The sequence below is a fragment of the Stegodyphus dumicola genome, chromosome 3 (assembly GCF_044657685.1).
Source record: "Stegodyphus dumicola isolate Sdum_Otavi_A_Nest chromosome 3, ASM4465768v1".
NCBI lineage: Eukaryota > Metazoa > Arthropoda > Arachnida > Araneae > Eresidae > Stegodyphus > Stegodyphus dumicola.
Window position 1 is genome coordinate 195,970,080 of NC_140770.1, and position 18,974 is coordinate 195,989,053.

At 34.8% G+C, this 18,974-nt stretch overlaps 1 protein-coding gene across 2 annotated transcripts in view; it reads right to left on the minus strand.

Annotated features, from left to right (window-relative positions):
- LOC118203883 (regulator of G protein signaling 6-like) overlaps positions 1-18,974 on the minus strand; it is a 208,202-nt gene that overhangs the window by 60,505 nt on the left and 128,723 nt on the right. The gene's annotated exons all lie outside the window — the stretch shown is intronic.

Below are 18,974 nucleotides of genomic sequence, written 5' to 3' on the forward strand. Positions count from 1 at the left end.
TGTATAAACAAACGTAAGGCGGGACTTTTAAGTTACAATCAATCAAATGTAAGGACTATTAAGCAATCTTTTCAAATGTTCATTTTCAGGTAATTTTTTTGATGTGGCTATAATTATTATTAGAAAGTTTTGCATCATAGTTTTATGCATATCTACTACAGTCAAAAGTCGTTAATTCGGACACCCATAATCCAGAATGATCTATAATCCGGACCTCAAAGCTACAAACTTTCTGCGCATGCGTCGCATTCACGCATGCGCACAGGCGTTTACGAGAGCGCGTAAGTGTCTGTAAGACGCTTACGGCTGCGAATATGTTTGTGCGCATGCGCGTTTAATGTGTAACGGAGTTATACGCTAAGCTAAAGTTATCTAATTCAGTTAATGTTGCAGATTGCGTTGTTCCTTAATCTTCGAATTGGATCCGGCTTATTATTTTTTGCAGACTGTTAGAGCAATTTTATAAAAGTAAGCTTGAACTTTCGATTATGTCAAATAGAATTTCCGATATATATTTACTACAAAGCGAAAGTATGTTTTGAAATCCGAAATCTGTTTATCAATTTCACGCTGCTCTGCGGCAGAGGGGGGGGGGCAGAAACGTCATTATTAGATTATGATAGATTAGAAAGATTATGTCAAATAGAATTTCCGATATATATTTACTAATATGTAATTTGTATCTACAAAGCGAAAGTATGTTTTGAAATCCGAAATCTGTTTATCAATTTCACGCCGCGGATTGGAAGTTGATCTGTCAGCACTATCCTTATCTTCAGGGCAGATGTTTTTATTTTATTTGGTTTATAATTCCGTACTAAGTGTAGTATTTCATCTCGATGTACTTCGTCTTTGATATGATTTAAATCAAGTTCCTCGTTATTATAATTCGCTTCCGATAGTGAAGAAAGTGACCCAGAGGTTATTGAAAATGAAAACATTTCGATTGACAAATTAGTCGGTATTCTCAACACAGCAATTATAGGATTTGAACAGCGGAACTTTGTAACTAAACAAGAAATTATGTCTGTTTAATAGAATTAAAGAGAAAGTATTATCACATGAAACGAAGCAACTTACATTGAAGAAAATGTTTAATAAAGTAAACAAATAAATATTAAGCTTTTTCTTTTTGTAAATTTTGATACCCTTTAGATCATAATTGTTCTTTATTTCATAAATTACGGTTTCATATTTTTAATTTTGTAATTTCTGCATGCCATCTTACCAGATTTAAACTGATGATCTATAATCCGGAATCGCTGAAGTTCCGACGAGTGCGGATTAACGACTTTTGACTGTACTATTAGTCATTGCTAGTACAGCAAATGTTTTGCTACTTTTCCTTTTACTATTTCAAGTATTTTCAAAAAAAATTTCTGAAACTTTTTTAAGAACTTTTAATGTCTAATCTTTGGAATATGGTAACAGGTAGTTTGGCGACATTTTGGTAAGGCGATAAAGGTTACTAGCTAGGACTTTAGCAGTGTACATGGATATAGTCAAGAGTGTGCGCAATACCATTTTTGTGCACTTCTGTGATGTTTTTTTAAGTGAAAATAGGTCGACGTGTACATGAATGAGACCGTGTGTGTGCAATTCGTAAAAACGCGGCAAGCAGTGGGCGATTCTGCACTTTGTCCCAATTTCGCACCTAATCTTCGTCATGATTAAGCACTTTTGTTCCATAAAAGTTCTAGCATAAGCGTAATTCGGCTAGCAGATTGTTGAAAAGAAATGTTGAGTTTTTTTTTTTTTTTAGCCTTTACTTCGCGAAAACAAAATGGCGACCAAACAAAAACTAGCAGGTTGCTGTAGCAGGGTTGGTCGCCAAAATTTTCGCTAAGTTACCATAATCCAAAGATTAACCCTTTTAATTTAAATAAGATAAACACAACATTTATTTCTTGAAAAGCGTTACAGATACGTTATTTGAAACAAATGCTACGCACCAATTCTGAATCATAGTTAATGATTAGAATTATATTTAATGATAAATATTAGCAATCATTCTCTGCCTGTATTAGTGTTTGTTACACTCTTCTGATATGTAGTCGTATCAGATTCAGATTTCTGCTTTTGAAATACTCTTAACAAATACATTAATTCTGAATCAAATTTTTAAGTAACAAAATTGTTCCATAATAATAACACACAGCGACATTTCAAAGTTCCCGCGCGAAAACGGGGGGCAGTCAGTCCTCATTTACTTGCTACAAAACAAATCATATGTCGCCAACTCTTGAAATACTTTGCCCATATTTTTCAATGTTTTCAGTACAATAGCATATGCGCAATACAAACATTAAGTTCTAACTAAAATTTGCTTACCTGAAGCTGAATAGTTACAGGTTGACTAAATTTATAAATTAATACGGCATTTGGGTTTTCATCCGCAGAGAAACCGTTGGCGCTTCGTGAAAGAACCCGTTGGCGCCGTTGCATTTTTACTCGCCAAGCTTGAGCGGAGACGTAAACGTGATTTTTAGGGCATGTAAATCCAAGTTAGCAGACAAAATAATACATTAAGCATACGGTAGTAAAAATTCACAGATAATAGGCATGTAGATGTCAAACTAACCGGTTAAACGTGATATATGAAAATAAATTTGTATTAAATTCAACTTAGCACAGAAAAGAATATATTAAGCTTAAGACAATATATAAGCATTTATAACGGAAATAAAAATTCATTTAAAAAATATAAATTAGTATTAATATACTGAAATTAACCGCTTAAACGTAATATACGAAAAAGAATTTGTCTTAAATTCCAAGTTAGCACAGAAAACAATATATTCCTTACACCAGCATTGGTTTGCTAATTTTGATGATCATAGGGATGCATCAAACTATTCTGTCATCTTAGATAATCAATAATATTTTTTATTTCAATTTAATCATCTATTTAAGTCACACCTGCCATCCTCTGAAAGGTTTTTGTTAGAAAAGCATTAACAATATATTATCTTGTTAAAATTTTACGCCATAAAAATTTATTCATTCTCATAATTTTAGATGACAGTAACCAATAATAAAAATAAGTTGGGAACCTCATGGTTCTGCGTGCTTACAGCTGTTAATAATTAAAAACACAACGTGAACAGCCGTGTTACAAATTAGCATTCACCCCTCCCGCCATATTTTCTTCCTTTCATCCCGAACCGAAACCCGGCATCTATCTACGAAAACTTCTTTAATTATACGAAAATATTTCTATCTCTTCGTTGTTAAAAAATTCAGAAAGAATAATAATAAATAAGAGAAGAAGAATATAAATCTGCAAATGCGAACAACGACAGTGATAATTCAACAAAATGAACACAAGAGGAATGGTTACAACCTTCGAAGAACAAGCGAATAAGCGACCAGGTTTGAACTATTATCGCCAAAGTTGGCATATTTATATTTACCGGGTTTTCTGCGAAAGTACTTCCCAGCATTTATTTATAGTTTTGAATAAATGAAGCTTTGCTAGTGGCGCCATCTGTTGAAAAGAATATTGCCCGTAACCTATACCAAGGAGATTAGTAAGGATTCTGAAAAGAGCTCTAGTAGAATCATGGAGGTAGGAAGTGAGTCTTACCTCCATGGTTAGAATAGATGGAGGAGTACAAAACACGTAGGTCTCGGAAGGAGTAAGCATGACGTCACATCACGACTAAGCATGGCCGCCGTACAACGCACGGATAGGCTACGAAACGTACTGTTATATAAAACTGCACTGCCTTTGTGAGCAAACATCAAGGTGAAACCTTCAATGCTCTTCAAAGTTTTACCATGTATACATTTGTTTTATAATTATTATTTACACATTTTCAGGTGCCTAGATTTTACTATTTGCAAACCTTGTGATTTTTCTATATACTAAGTAGAAAATCATTTGTATTAAGTATTAAAATTAGAACGGGAAACCTTTAAACATTCAATAATGAACAGCTAATATCTAGACAACACCGATGTAAACAAAAACAACAGAAATCCGTCTGTGGCAGCGGTCATGTTTAAGTCGTGACGTCACAGCGCGATATTTCATGGCGTCATTTTCACTGCACTTTTATAAATGTGGACTAAATTTGAGCCTAGGAACTGTTGCCTGTTAAACGGTATTTAAACATCGGACTAAATGTGCAAAAATGATCAAAAAAGCCGGTATTAGGCTTTTGCCATTTAGCGGTCTGCACACTAGTGTTCTAATTACCGGCACTAGAACATATAAGGAAGATATGTTAGGTGTGAAATCTGCGTGTCCCACTGAAAAACATGTGAAACCTGAATTGCGGTGGCATAAGGGGCGTAGAGCGTATGATCGTTAGGTTTTGGAGTGTGTTTTGTTACAGAATGTGCAAGAATTGTTCATATCACATTCGCCGTCAACAAAGTCTATTACTTTATACCTTCAAAGCCATTTTCACTTCAAACCATGCCTTATAACTATGGTACCGACTGATGGAGAAAAAGGTCGAATATTCTAGGTCTCTAAGACCTTTTAGATTCCACTGTGCGGTGATGAAGATTGATGTTAAGATCGTAAATGAGAGGAGAGTTGCTGCGACCTTGAAGTGCGTATTTTAAAGGAATAGACTACGGCTACGCGTAGCTGAGTGACTAAAGCATCGTAAGAAGGTGCCTCTATCGAAAAGAAAAGCTGACCACGATTCGAAAAACGTATTTTAATGGCTACAGTCAAACTCGAAAACTGTTTACTGTTAACCTGCTAATAACCGGTAAACCTTTCATTACGAATTTCAAAGTAAAAGTTTTGTAAATTGATATCGTTTTACAAATACTAAATAAAATTATACTCATGTTAAAATATTACTTAAGTTTGTCTAAAACAGAGTTTCCTAACCAACGCGAAAGGCATCCTCCATTTTTTGTTTGAGAAGATCTCGTAGAATTTATTTATAGTTAAGATTCAACTTGACATTTATTCTGAACAATTTTCAAATATATTTACTTATATGCCAGTTTCCCAGCATTTTATACTATCGGTTCTTAACTTTTTTCTTCCACGTATATGCTTATCCCTGGGACTATGCAGTATCTTAAGTAATGCATGGCAAAGTAATCAGAACAGGTGGAAATAAAATAATGGAAATTTCAAAATAAATGCTGATAAAAAGCAAAACATTTAGAAAGTTTAAATTTGTCACTAAATACGAGGTAAAGTAATTGCAAGGATTTCCGATATGACCGTTACTAGCCAAAATGTATGCTATGTAGATCTTTCTTTACAGTTATGCTATTCACACAAGTTTGAGCGTGGAGTTTATTTCAAATTAGTTTGCTTTTCGAAGTTGTTAAAAGCAAATTGTTGTTTATATAAAAATAGGTATGTGGTTAAAAGTGGAATTTTGTAGAGAACAGAAATTACTTGTGGATAAAAATTCTTAATCAGCGTCTGCGGCATGAACGTTTTTAGAACTATTTCAGTTATATTTGAAATTCCACTACGATGAATGGCTTCAAGGATTTGCATTACTATGCAATACATTTTGTTTTAAAATAAATTAAGTCACTTTAAAATTACAAAACAATTTCTCATGTACTTTATCATACATGAATAACCAAATGACCGAAATGAACAGTTCAAAGCGTCTGAAAAAAAATAATTTTCAAATAAAAAATTTGAATTTAGAGAATCATTTAGTGAAAAAAACTGAAATATTTGAGACACCTCCAATAATATTTCTAACTTCCAATCATAAAATAAGCTTTTTCTTAACAAGTGAAAGGAAATATAAAATACGACTTAAAAATCGTTCAAACATCACTTTCCAAAACAAAGAAGGACAATAGGATTTCAGTCCTTCCAATGAAGCTTTTTTGAAAGTACCTTAAAAAATGATCATACTCTGAAAAAGAACAACTTAATGATTATATATTTCTGATTTTTTTCACTGCAGTTTACTACTTTTATGGTTTCAAAATAATATCACAGGAAGATAAATGACGAAAATGCTCAAGGATGCTCTGAGAGAGTCTAGGTTCTGGAGTGGAAGTTAGAGATATTCTATAATACAAAGTCTTACTAATGGATACGATAAGGAAAAAAGTTGGGAACTGACAGTATAAAATGCTGATAAACTGGCGTATAAATATATTTGAAAATTGTTAAGAATACACGTCAAGTTGAATCTACCTATAAGTAGATTCTACGAGATCTTCTCAAACAGAAAATGGATGACGCCATTTCCCATTTCGCACATTTTATCGCTTGTGCTTAATTTCAAGCATAAGGTACGCTTATTAGCTTTTGTCTTAGCTTATGAACTCTACTTTAAACAATGGTATTCTAATATTCTTCGTTTAAATGAAAATGTAACTGACATATATAAAATGAAGTATTGATAAAAAAGAACTTCTTTCAAACTAATGTAAGATCTTTATTTTTCTTCAGGTTATCAGCAGATCTTATATGATACTCTACAAACGAAATATACTTTCAATAGAAACACAGTTTGATCACAAAAGAATATACAGCTTCAGCAATCAAGGATCCTTAATAATATCGGCCAATTTGGCGGAAAAGTACGGTCATAACTCCTCCTATCATTAAGGAAAATAAGTTCCTAATGTCAAAAGATTAATCGTCTCCTGCTCCCCCAAAGACCGATCACGTCATGAAGAATTCTATTTAAAGAATATATCGATTCTAGTTACAGAATGCATCCACAGATCATTATCCCTTTCACTCACGTGAATCGTAACTAGGCTTCGAGAGATACATTTGCGTTTAAAAGTTGATCACCACATGAATATAAACCCACTCAGATTAACATTTTAATTAAATAATTCGTAGCCGTGACCTAAGCATTGTGGTGAGCAGCGTTCTATGACCCTCTTTTGCTACGTTTCCGTTCAAATAAAGGTATATATATATTTTTATCTCTCTAATTCAGGAAAAAGATTTCACGCCCCATTTCCTAAATGAGCAATCGCTTTTATTAAAAAACTTCTAATTAATTCCTTACGATACGCTGTAACGGATTTTATGCTGACCACTGCAACATCTTGCAAAGATGAGAATTAAAATCCTGTTCTTAATTATTTGTCTAGAAAAGGAGTTTTGATAATAATAATGTTCCGTTCTTTCTTTTTCTGACACCAGTTGTTGCGTTTTTCTCCTCCCTTCTCGTTCGTACGTACGGGGTTCGTATGGATTTGGAGTGAATAACGACGACACTTGATGAAGTATCGAAACACTCTTTATTTAGCCAATATTGTCAGGATAGCGCCAAAACACGTTTTTACAGTCGTCGATGAACTACTATAAACACGCTGACACGATCAGCGACACAGCTTTCAGGTTATCAGGTTATCAAGATGGAGAAAGCTTCACGGCAAAGCACTGGAGTACAGCTCCCGAATCTGATTGGTCGTTCTCGGAACTCCACGTACCCTCGAGACTCTCCACGCTACAACTCGCGATGCACTCGACGACACACAGAGCACAGCTCCCGAGTCTTCGGTTCAGTCGTTCCCGGAGCTCGACACCCTCTCTCGACGATGCTCTAACTGCGATACACTACGAGACTCTCGGTGCACTCGACGACCCACTCGGCACTTGCTGCCTGGCTGTCAACTCGATGGACTCCGCAGGGATTGACTCGCTAGACGAGACACCAACTCGATGCTAACTAACTCGCACTCCAGACGAGGCACATTGACTCGCCCTCTCGATGAGGCACACTCTCGATACTAACTAACTCGCAATGTATGCGAGGCACACACTCTCGCCCTCTCGACGAGGCACTCTCTCGATACTGACTGCGGACCGGCAGGGTTTATATAGCTTTCGGCTTGTGTTCGAGAACATTCTGGGCTAAACTGGTAAGAATTCGTTCCAAAAGGTTCTCCATCCGTCCATGGCACATCGCCAATTTTGTCGCCAAGTGGGCGATTTCACGCCAAATTTGGCGACCCTGCCGTATCTTGCCATTTTATGGCAACCCTAAAACTGCTTTGCGGGGAAGCCATCTTACCGCGCCTGTGCATTTCGTAACACTAATAATACAGTAATACCACAGAAATCCGCAAACTCGACTCTCGATTATGTGATATTAACAAATTAATTCATTTAATTGACGATTTTTTTTATTGCTACATGATTTCTGCTGGTCAAAAACTACATTATCTTTGAAATAATGTGGTGATTTACTAATAGTAGCCTATAATATTTTATAACGGTGCATAATATGCGGTGCAATTTTCATTGCAATACGTTTTGTGGTCGGTCGCTTAACTTATACCACAATTGGTTCGTCGAGCCGGAGACGAACCAACGTTATTGTACTATTGTAATTTCATTCATGAATGTTTGCAAGTTTTCTATTCTGCTCCAAGTATTTGTAGTGATATACTACTTTTGCAGTTTTATCTCCCCTTTGTCACACTAATTACTACAAATTTGGAGACAGACTTAATTCCTTTTGCGGAAATCTAATTTACCCCTTCCTTCTCAGTAACAATCTGTCTGAAAAAACTCAGGTAATCGCTGTTGATTTTCTTTCGCATTCCTTTCTGCCGTTTGCAGCCTTACTTGAAAGTTTACGGCTACTACAGTTACTACAGTATGTTCAATCATCAGTTTATTATGGGTAGCGTCTCTTAATATATAACCAGGCTCACATGGTGTTGTGTTATTCGTGCACGTGAAAATATCGAACAGGAAGAAAATAAATTAAAATAATAACGGAATTTGAAACTTGATTGCTTAAGAGACTGGATAAAAAGGAAATATCAGTAAATTGGCATGGATTAAGGTATTGAAAGAAATATTATGAGTTGTGAATCATCCTTGTTTCGTAAAACTCGAAATTTTCGGTAACTTGTCCTCCTCTGGTCCGCATTAAGTTGAGTTTGCGAGAATCTGCTTATCTTAGGTTACCTGCATTTATATCACCTGACCTAAACTGTATAAAAATAATACTTAATGATATTCAGGTTCCCGCTTGGAAAGAAACTTTCCTGTGTTGTTTCTATGCATAAAAATCGGTTTGGTGACCGTTTCTATGCACAAAGATTAATGTAGTCCCTATTCTAACCCGATTATAAATTAAATAGCCTTCTACTAAGGTTAGTTTTGGAATCACTAGTAATGCTGAAAGCTCAGCATTACTAGTGATTCCAAAACTAACCTTTAAAGGTCATATCAGCGAGTGATTTGATAAGCTAATTCTAGGCCATAAACTAAAATGTAGGTAAAAGTTACTTTTGTGTGTGTCTTCAAAAACTAGATATCATCGTTTTTTTTTTTTTTTTTTTTTTTTTTTCTTGAAACCTTCAACTAACGGATCAAGGCTTCAAAAGCGTATTGTACTTAATGTTTTCTCGCCAGTTTGAGCACAGATGTAAAGCAGAACGGGGAAATAAAAAAAAAAAAAAAAGAACTTTTAGAAAGACATCAAAATCTTGCACACAGTTATAATCACAAGTGATACGAAGGGTGAAATTAAGCAAAAGGTAATTAAAGATGCCTAGAAGAATATGCGCCTTATTTTCTTCACAGAGATTGAAGTTAATTTTCTTTACATTTTAATAGATGAAGCTGTTGTTATAGGAAGAGAACATAACTAGGAAATCGATTCTAAAATCTAATACTAAACCTATAATAAAAATCATGGCCGTTTCAACAAAAAACACATGGCTAAATCATGCATAAAACAGTACGAAGATTCTATATTGATTAGAAAGATCAGAAAATATAGGAACTGGTAAAAGAATAAAATGTATTTAAGGGAATAACGTAAATTCTCGCTTGTTATGAAGAGCTTTTAAGAGAAAGCAATAGGTATTCGTAGGTTCAGTGTGAGATATCTTTCAGAAATACAGACTTTCTCACCGAAACAGTTATATTGCATCCTTATGAAACTATAAATTTCTTGATCGAAGAGGTAACATTACAACAGGAATTTAGCACATTACGCCTTGGAAAATTCTGGCGTTTTCTGACAAACCGTTGTTTTAAAACGTCTTGGAGAATCTTTAATTCTATTTGAAACAATGCACTGTACGGAACGAATTTTCAATCCTTGTAATAATGATAAGAAAAAACAAATAGAAATTGAATAGTTATCTGACATTAAATACGTGCGTCTTTGTCAAATACCACAATATTCTTATTCATGATATATAAAATAAAATATAGACTTTCTGTTTTCAAGTGTATTCAACTACTATTTAATGGGTAGAAAAGAATGTAATTTTTTTCAACACGTAATGAATTATTACTAAATGGGGAGAAAGAAAGAAGAACCAATATTAACACCTCTAAAACGGGCTATTGTTTTAATATCTATATATCTTGTAAATTTCAAACAGACATCGGAAATGTAACATAATATTATTGCCAGTCGACGATGTGTATGATGTTTTACTTATTTTTGATATTATAAAACTGTCATACAAAGCAACATAAAGTGAATCCTTAAAAATTATTTTATAATCTCCCCCCATACATGTTAATAACATTTAGCACGAAATATTATTTTATATTCCTCAAGTATTATAAATTAAATAGCCTTTTACTCTACAAAGTTTTGTTGCGTTTTTTTCTTCACGGGTTCGTGCAGATTTGGAGAGAATAACGACGACACTTGATGAAGTATCGAAACACACTTTATTGTCCAGTATTGTCAGGACAGCTCCAAAGTCACTATTTACAGTCGTCGATGATTTACTAGAAACACGCTGGCACAATCAGCGACACAGCCTTCACACTATCAGGCTATAACGGTGGAAACAGCTTCACTGCAAAGCTCCCTCTCCCTACTCTGCTCGGTCGTTCTCGGAACTTCACGTACTCTCCAGACTCTCCACGCTACAACTCACGATGCACTCGACGAAACACGAGCACAGCTCCCGACTCATCGGTTCAGTCGTTCCAGGAGCTCAACAGGCTCTCTTGACGATGCACTAACCGCGATGTACTACGAGACTCTTGCGGTGCATTCGACGACACACTCGGCACTCGCTGCCCGGCTGTCAACTCGATCCACTTCGCAGGGACTGACTCGCTAGACGAGAAACACACTCGATGAGAGACGCACACTGACTGACTGTGAAGCAGCAGGGTTTATATAGCTTTCGGCTTGTGTTCGAGAACATTCTGGGCTAAACCTGTAAGAATTTGTTCAAGAAGGTTCTTCATCAGTCCATGGCACATAGGCAATTTTGTTGCCAAATGGGCGATTTCTCGCCAAGTGCAGCAACCCTGCCTCCCATTGCCATTTTATGGTAACCCTAAACTGCTTTGCGGGAAAGCCATCTTACCGCGATTGTACATTTCGCAACAATATCTACGGACTTCATTTTGCTCGATTCGATTTTTCTGTCTCTTTTTGCACAGGTGATAAAAAACAGGAAGTCTGATTTTATGCAATATATATAAAAACTATATGTTCACCGTTTCGAAATAAAATAATTTTGGCGACTTTTGACAATTTTGGAAAGTCGCCAAACTTGGCGACATTTGGGTCCGGTCTCTATACAGGGTGTTTCATAAGTCATGGGACAAACTTTGAGAGGTGGTGAAACGTACTAAAACATGCATTTTTTATAGGAATGTAGGATCTAAAGCGACGGGTTAAGGCAGAAACGCAAAAAAAAAAAAAAAAAAAAACGACACTAGAGGAAAATGTGTTTATGTACAAAATCAAACGCAAAGTGCTTCTTTATAGCAATACAGTATTCATAATAAATGTTCAAAATTGTGATCACCAGCAGTAATATATGCTTGGTAACGTCGCAGAAGGGATTGACGAACATTTTGAAAAACGACAGGCATTTCGCGCACACTTGCAGCTGCAATGGATAGTCGTGCAACGAAGTCCTCCTGTGAGTCAACGGGAGTCTCGTAAATGATGCTCTTCAGATGGCCCCATAAAAATTCTGGCGAACGGGATGGCCATCGAACGGGTCCACCACGGCCAATCCATCGGCCCGGAAATGTCCCATTCAAGTAATTGCGGACCCGCACGTGGTTATGGGCTGGTGTACGATCATGCTGGAACCACATGCGATTACCAACGACAGCCGGAACATCCTGCAGCAATTAGGTCTTGCAGAAAAATATGATAACATAAGCCATTTGTACGTGCAGGTAAGAGGTATGGGCCTATGAGATAGTCGTTAACAATACCCGCCCACACACTCACGGAGAAGCGGATTTGGAATGCATGTGGACGTGTGCCGTGTGGATTATGAGTTGCCCACACGTGTATGTTGTGGCTATTGAAGATGCCGTCCTTTGAGAAAGTTGCCTCGTCCGTGAATAGCAGATCCGATGGGAAATCCGCCTGCGCCGCACACTGCTGCAAGAACCAATGACAGAAATGAACTCGAAGAGGGTAATCTATCTATTGTAAGGCTTGGACTTTCTGCAAATAGTATGGGTGCAAACCATTTTCATGCAATACTCTCCAAACGGTGGAATGACTCAGCTGCAGACGACGTGCTCTTGTACTTGTCTGAGGTAATTCATGCACAAAGTTCAAGATGGATTCTTCAATGCGAGGTTGTCATGCACTTCTTCTGCCATTCCTAGTGTCAGAGGTGGCTTCAAATGACCCGTTTTCACACAGAGACCGATGCAACCACTCGAACATTGTGTGCTTCGGCATACGCCTGTTTGGAAACCGTTCCTGGTACAACCGTAGCGATGCTCTGCCGTTCCCATTAGCAGCACCATACATGAGATGCATGTCAGCTTTTTTCCTGTGCGTAAACTCACCCATCACGCTCGACATCACAGTTGCGAATGATCCTCTGAGGCTCACTACTGCCCTCTACCGCTGCATTGCCAGCCAATCACAGCTGTAGTTCCTATTACTGTTAGTGTTCCCTTTTTTGAACATTTATTGTGAATACTTTAATGCTGCAAAGAAGCACTTTGCGTTGATTTTGTACACAAACACATTTTCCTCTCGTGTCGTTTTTTTTTCGTTCCTGCCTTAACCCGTCACTTTAGACCCTACATTCCCATACCAAAAATGCATGTTTTAGTTCGCTCCACCACCCCTCCAAGTTTGTCCCATGATCTATGAAACACCCTGTATAACTGTAATGCGTATTGCAACTTTATAACTGTAATTGATCTGTATGTAGTATAACCATATCCGGCCTTCATATGTCTTTTTAGCAATTTCGTGAAATGGAAAGTGCTAGAAATATCTCGACGGCCGAGTGAAACTATATAAGCACTACCACACAAGTTTCTCAGTAGTTGTTAGTTGCTAATTCAGCGTGAGTCGGAGGACTGAGATATCTTCATGTTAGCATTGCTCTTTAGATGCACTTTGCATTGCGTAGTGTTTAACGTTTTTAGTAATTTGACGTGTACTATTGATTGTACTTTGTGAGATTGTGAAAAGCCGTACCGGTATATTTGTGGAAAGTTCCAGAACTGTGAAGTGCTTCTTTGGATAAAATAAATTTTATCATGCTATCATCGGTTCTTCAATCTATTACGAACCCGTACGCACGCAACAATATGTTGAACTGCAATGCGAAGCCGTCAGATTTCAGTTTCTTGAAACAATACATCATACGCTTCCTTCATAGAGTTAAGTACAATTTAATATAGACTGAGTTCCATCAAAATTTCATTTTATGTATTAAATTTATTATTCATTATCCTAGAAAGAAGTGGGCGATGTTCATACGGTCTGTAAAACAGTCTGCAGAACAAAAGTAATTAACAGCCCCTAACTTGATGCACGATATGACTAAAGGATTTCTTCCTTTTAATCGGTTAAAGACTTAAATGACAGAATTCAGAGAAAAAACATTTAGTTTATAATCTCTTAAAAGTTACAATAAAGAAAGAAATCTTTATAATCTCTTAAAAGTTACAATAAAGAAAGAAATCTGGAATTCTATCCCTAAAAATATGTTGACATGTTCCATGCATAAGATGAAGCGTGGAAGCATTTTATAAAATAAAATCCACCTAACGTGCTGGCTTTAATTCTTAATCACAAAGGGTTGTACTCAGAGAACGGCCAATATCCAACAGAGAAGATGTTGGCAACATTCAAGAAGTCAATGACCGCCGAGGTCTTTTACTTATTCGTAAAGGGGTTTCTTTGCTTGTTGAATAGAGTATTTTCTTTTTATTTTTATTTTATTTTTTTTTAATTTTTTTTTACGCGTTATGAAAGAAACGATAAGCACCACAGATTTATTTCATCAAAACACATAAATAAGTGCTCGGTTTTTTACCTTCAAGAAAACAGAAGAAAGTTCATTAAAATAGCTTCTCCATAAACCATACGTCAAAACAGTCCTGAAGAGGGAAAGATAAAATAACAACTAAACAACTAAGCAATATACCCAGTACTTACATATGATTTGTGGATTCATTGTTTCCTCAGTTCGTAGCTGCGTATCGCGTATTTCAGTTTGATTCTACTATATTTTTGTATACGAAATTTTGCTTATAATTATTCAAGCAAAATTAAATAATTATAAGCTTATATGCTTATAAATATTTAATTTTTTTGCTATTAAATTAATGAAATTTTTCTATTCAATGTAAATTGTTCTATTATATTAATAAAAACTTTTGAACGATCAAACAGCTCCTGAAAATAAATTTGTTAACACTAACTACATTTATATCACGATAGCTAATATCCGATTTCTGATTGAAGTTAAATCATTTAACTACCAAAAAAATCGATGAAAATTAATAATTAACATAGTGTTCCGTTTGTAAATTTTTTTATATCTTATTAACAAGAATGCAAGTTACCTATAATACGCTTTTATCCAGCTTATTTAACACAAATTTCTTTTTTAGTCCAAAGGGGCTTTGTCCCTGAAAGGCTATGGTTTTCGTTTTGCGATTTTGCATTGGTTCACTATAAATGTCCATTTCACTTTTCAAACTATTGCCACCAAATGTTAGAGTCCTGCATTATATTTGAAGAAATTAAATAATGAAAATTCTGCATATATGCATGTATATTTCTCGCATTGTGATAAAACAACGGTACCTAGAGCCATCGAATTTTGAATGACGTAATCCTACTGTGAATATGCGCACGTGGAAGCCCAAATTTGAAATTTGGAATTTGTTTTATGATCGATTTCATATTTTGTGAAACTTTAACGAATTTTTGATTAACAGAGTATTTTCCCTCAAGGATTTCAAAGCGAGCAACAGCAGCGTTGTACAGAAAAAAACATTTTTATCTCCAGCGCGCGAGACTCTGTATCGGAAATTCTAAAGATATACTCAATTTTAAAACTATTTTGCAATATTGCTCTTGAGCTGAATTTTATGGTTTTAAGTAAAAGAACGTGATATTTAATAAATAAAGGTTACAGACAAAATGTTAAAAAAAACGCCCCTTTGGACGTAATTTAAAATCTAAAAGCTTTCAGCTTTTCTTTTCTTTTTTTAAAATTTTTTATATTTCGTTTCTTGCACATTAATGAACAAACAAGATGAAAGTTACCGCTTTAGTCTATCATAGTTTGTTTCAAAAGTAATTAAATCCCGTTTTTTTTTTTTTTTTGGTATCATATCTGTTTAAGTACGTATAATAATTAAAGATGATTGTTTATATTTGTCTGTTCATTTCCGCTACGCTGCATTATTTTCATCTGGTGAAGAGGATGGGAAGCAAAGGATTAAATACTTCGCACAACGAAAGCATTTTCGTTTTTAACTGAAGTGATCTCAAGGTAAGTTTTTATTCCAGTTATTAATGTCTACTATTGACACGATCGCCGAATATGATATTACAGATTTATGAGACTTGCATATCGAAAACGTGAAGCTTATCTTAGAAGCTAATGGAGTTACGAATGAAAATAAAAAAGTGTGTTATGTTGCTTGCCATTTGTAATAACTAAAACATCAGTGTGCTTGTGTCGCCTCAGAAACCGTCGGAGAAAAATTTGGAAGAAAATAGTGATTATATTTGACCATTTTTCACCAAAACCATCTTAATTTTACTGTAGATTTCAATTTCATTAAAGAATGCAAAGAAAAGGACCAAAATATAAAGAATTATGTAACTGAATGGCGCCATATAGGAGAAGATGGAAAAAGTGCAGGATCATCCACTGCTTGGCGCGTTTTTAAGAATTGCACATAGTCGGTATCCATGACCTATTTTCACTTAAAAAAATATCCCAGAATTGCACACAAATGGCATTGCGCACTCCCTTGACTTTATACATGTACACATTGACCTATTTTCACTTAAAAATCAAAGAAAATTGACAAAAATCCAATTCTTCTTATTCCTGTAAAAAGCGCCAAACAAATAAGTGGGCGATTCTGCACTTTACCCGGGGAAGATTGTTGTTGCTGTGATATTTATTAAATGGGGGTTTTATAAGATCAGTTCATTTGTGGAATATTAAATGATTAATTCAAAGACTTCTTTTGGAATCGAAACTGAATTTAAAAGGTGTAGTATCAAAGGCTTAATTTGTTGAAAAGAGCAGCAAACCAAGCAAAAAATATTCATTTACAGTAGGGGTCTTAAACCCGTGGCCTCTGAAGTCATTTTAATGGCCCTACATTTAAACTTAAAGAAAACTGAAGAATTTTAAGAAATTTTGATTTCAGAAAAATTTGCCTAGTCAGCTTTTTTTTTTTTTTTTTCTTTTAATCATCTTATCTAGTATCCAGGAATTCGTAAACATGCACTCTTTGTGTCTTTTATCTTTGGCAGTACCTACATGTGTGAACAGCTTTTTAGTTAAATGAAAATCCTAAAATCAAAAACAAGAACACGCCAGACAGACAGACATTTGGATCAAACTTACTTTACGAATTGCAACAACTCAGATTTGAATTTTAATCAAGCATAAAACAATGTAAAATTTCACATTAAAACTAGAGTAATTAATATCTCCTGCCATAGAGTAACTAATATCGCCACAGTTTTTTTCCTTTCCTTTCCTTTTTTTTTTAATTGTAAATGCATTTTGTAACATCGTTCTTTACAATCATCTATATACTTTTTTTTCATAGTTAAAAAAGTTCCAAAACATTTTAATTCGATTTCCATTTGACTGTTTGGAACATATATATATGTAACTCTTTTAAGCTTGCAGGTCCTCTCATAAGTACATGTATATTTTGACTAATAAAATATCGCTATTTATTTTTTTTTCTGTACATCGGCATTTCCATTCCATTAATTATTTATTCTCTTTTTTACACCTTAATGTGTTAATACTAGCGGACGCGTCGAGAAATTGGAACAGAGAATTGAGACTAAAGTTTTTGACATGGTTTATTTAATTAATTGAAAATTGTTCGCGTGCAGTTTCAATTGTCTGTTTCGGCGAAACGCGTGATGAAGTTAGCTTAGTTCGAAGTTCATTAAAAATATTTCCCCTGACGTGCCATAGTGAACTTCGAATTGGGCTAACCGACCATTTACCGCTTCTTAATTTTAATTTTATTTTTAACTCGATTAATTAGTTAATACTTTTACTATGTTTTAAATATACTTAATTAGTTTAGCATATAGCTTACTATTATTGTTGATTTTTACTTGTAAATAATCAAATGTTGTATTTTTCTCTTTTAACACATTTCATTGCAACCAATTTTACTTATGTTGAAGTTTTCACGGAACCACAGTATTTAAGCAGCTTTTTAGCGTGCGTACTAGAATTTTTCTTTTAATTTCCTTAATTTTGCAGCACAATGCGCAAAATTTTTGACCACATAGGTCTTTAATCGTATTTTCTTTCTACTTTACTTTAAATTATATATATATACAAATCTGTAACGCTATTTCTTCGCTTAGAATCAATTGTAGTCTTGCAAAACAAACCTCTCTTTTTTATGTAATTTTCTGACTGCACTATTATTTTGATAGACATGTGGCCCGCGGATCTTTGTGAATTTACTGATAAGGCCCTCGGGCGTGAAAGGATGATGAGCCCTATTTTACAGGGTAATTCATGTCCTTTTACAAAAAAAAAAAAAAAAAAAAAAATCTGAAATGTTTCAGATTTTAAATTACGTCCAAAGGGGCGTTTTTTAACATTTTGTGTGTTACCTTTCTTTATTAAATATCATGTTCCTCGCACTTAAACCATAAGATCCAGTGCAACAGCAATATCGCAAAATAGTTCTAAAACGAGCATATCTTTAGAATTTCCGATACAGAGACTCACGCGCTGGAGATAAAAATGTTTTTTCTGCACAACGTTGCCATTGCTCGCTTTGAAATCCTTGAGTTTGTTAATCAAAAATTCGTCAAAGTTTTAAAAAATAGGAAATCGATCATAAAACAAATTTCAAATTTCAAATTTGGTCTTCCATATGCTCATATTCGTTGGAGGATTACGTTATTCAAAATTCGATGACTCTATGTACCGTTGTTTTATCACAATACGAGAAATATACATACATTTATGCAGATTTTTCATTATTTAATTTTTTCAAATATAATGCAGGAGTCTGACATTTTGTGGCAATAGTTTGAAAAGTTAACCGACATTTATGAGTCCGACGCAAAATGCCAAAACGAAACTAATAGTCCTTCGGGATTCAAATCCCTTTGGACTAGGAAAAAAAAAAAAAAAAAAAAAAAAAAACTCAAAATAGTTAAAATACTCCAACTTAGCATTCTAAGGTCAAAACGAAAATTACTGCTAAAGCGAAAATGTGAAATTACTATAATTGGGGGAGGGGTCAGTAGAAGTGTTCAGAGTGTAAATTTCGTAATACTATTTGTCATATGTGTAAACCGAGGGATCACATCATGAAGGTTTGTCGTTCTAAGATAAACACTGACAGATAATCGATTCCTCATAATTGAAAGCACTAAGATCCATATAAAAATTGCAGATTTTAGTGATTTTAGTGATAATGCAGAATATTCTATAATTTCTATCGGTAAATAAAATGTTTTCGTAAAGGCAACAATTTTTATTAAAAGAAACGAGTATTGTCAAATGGTTAATATAAATCACAAGTGTGTATTATT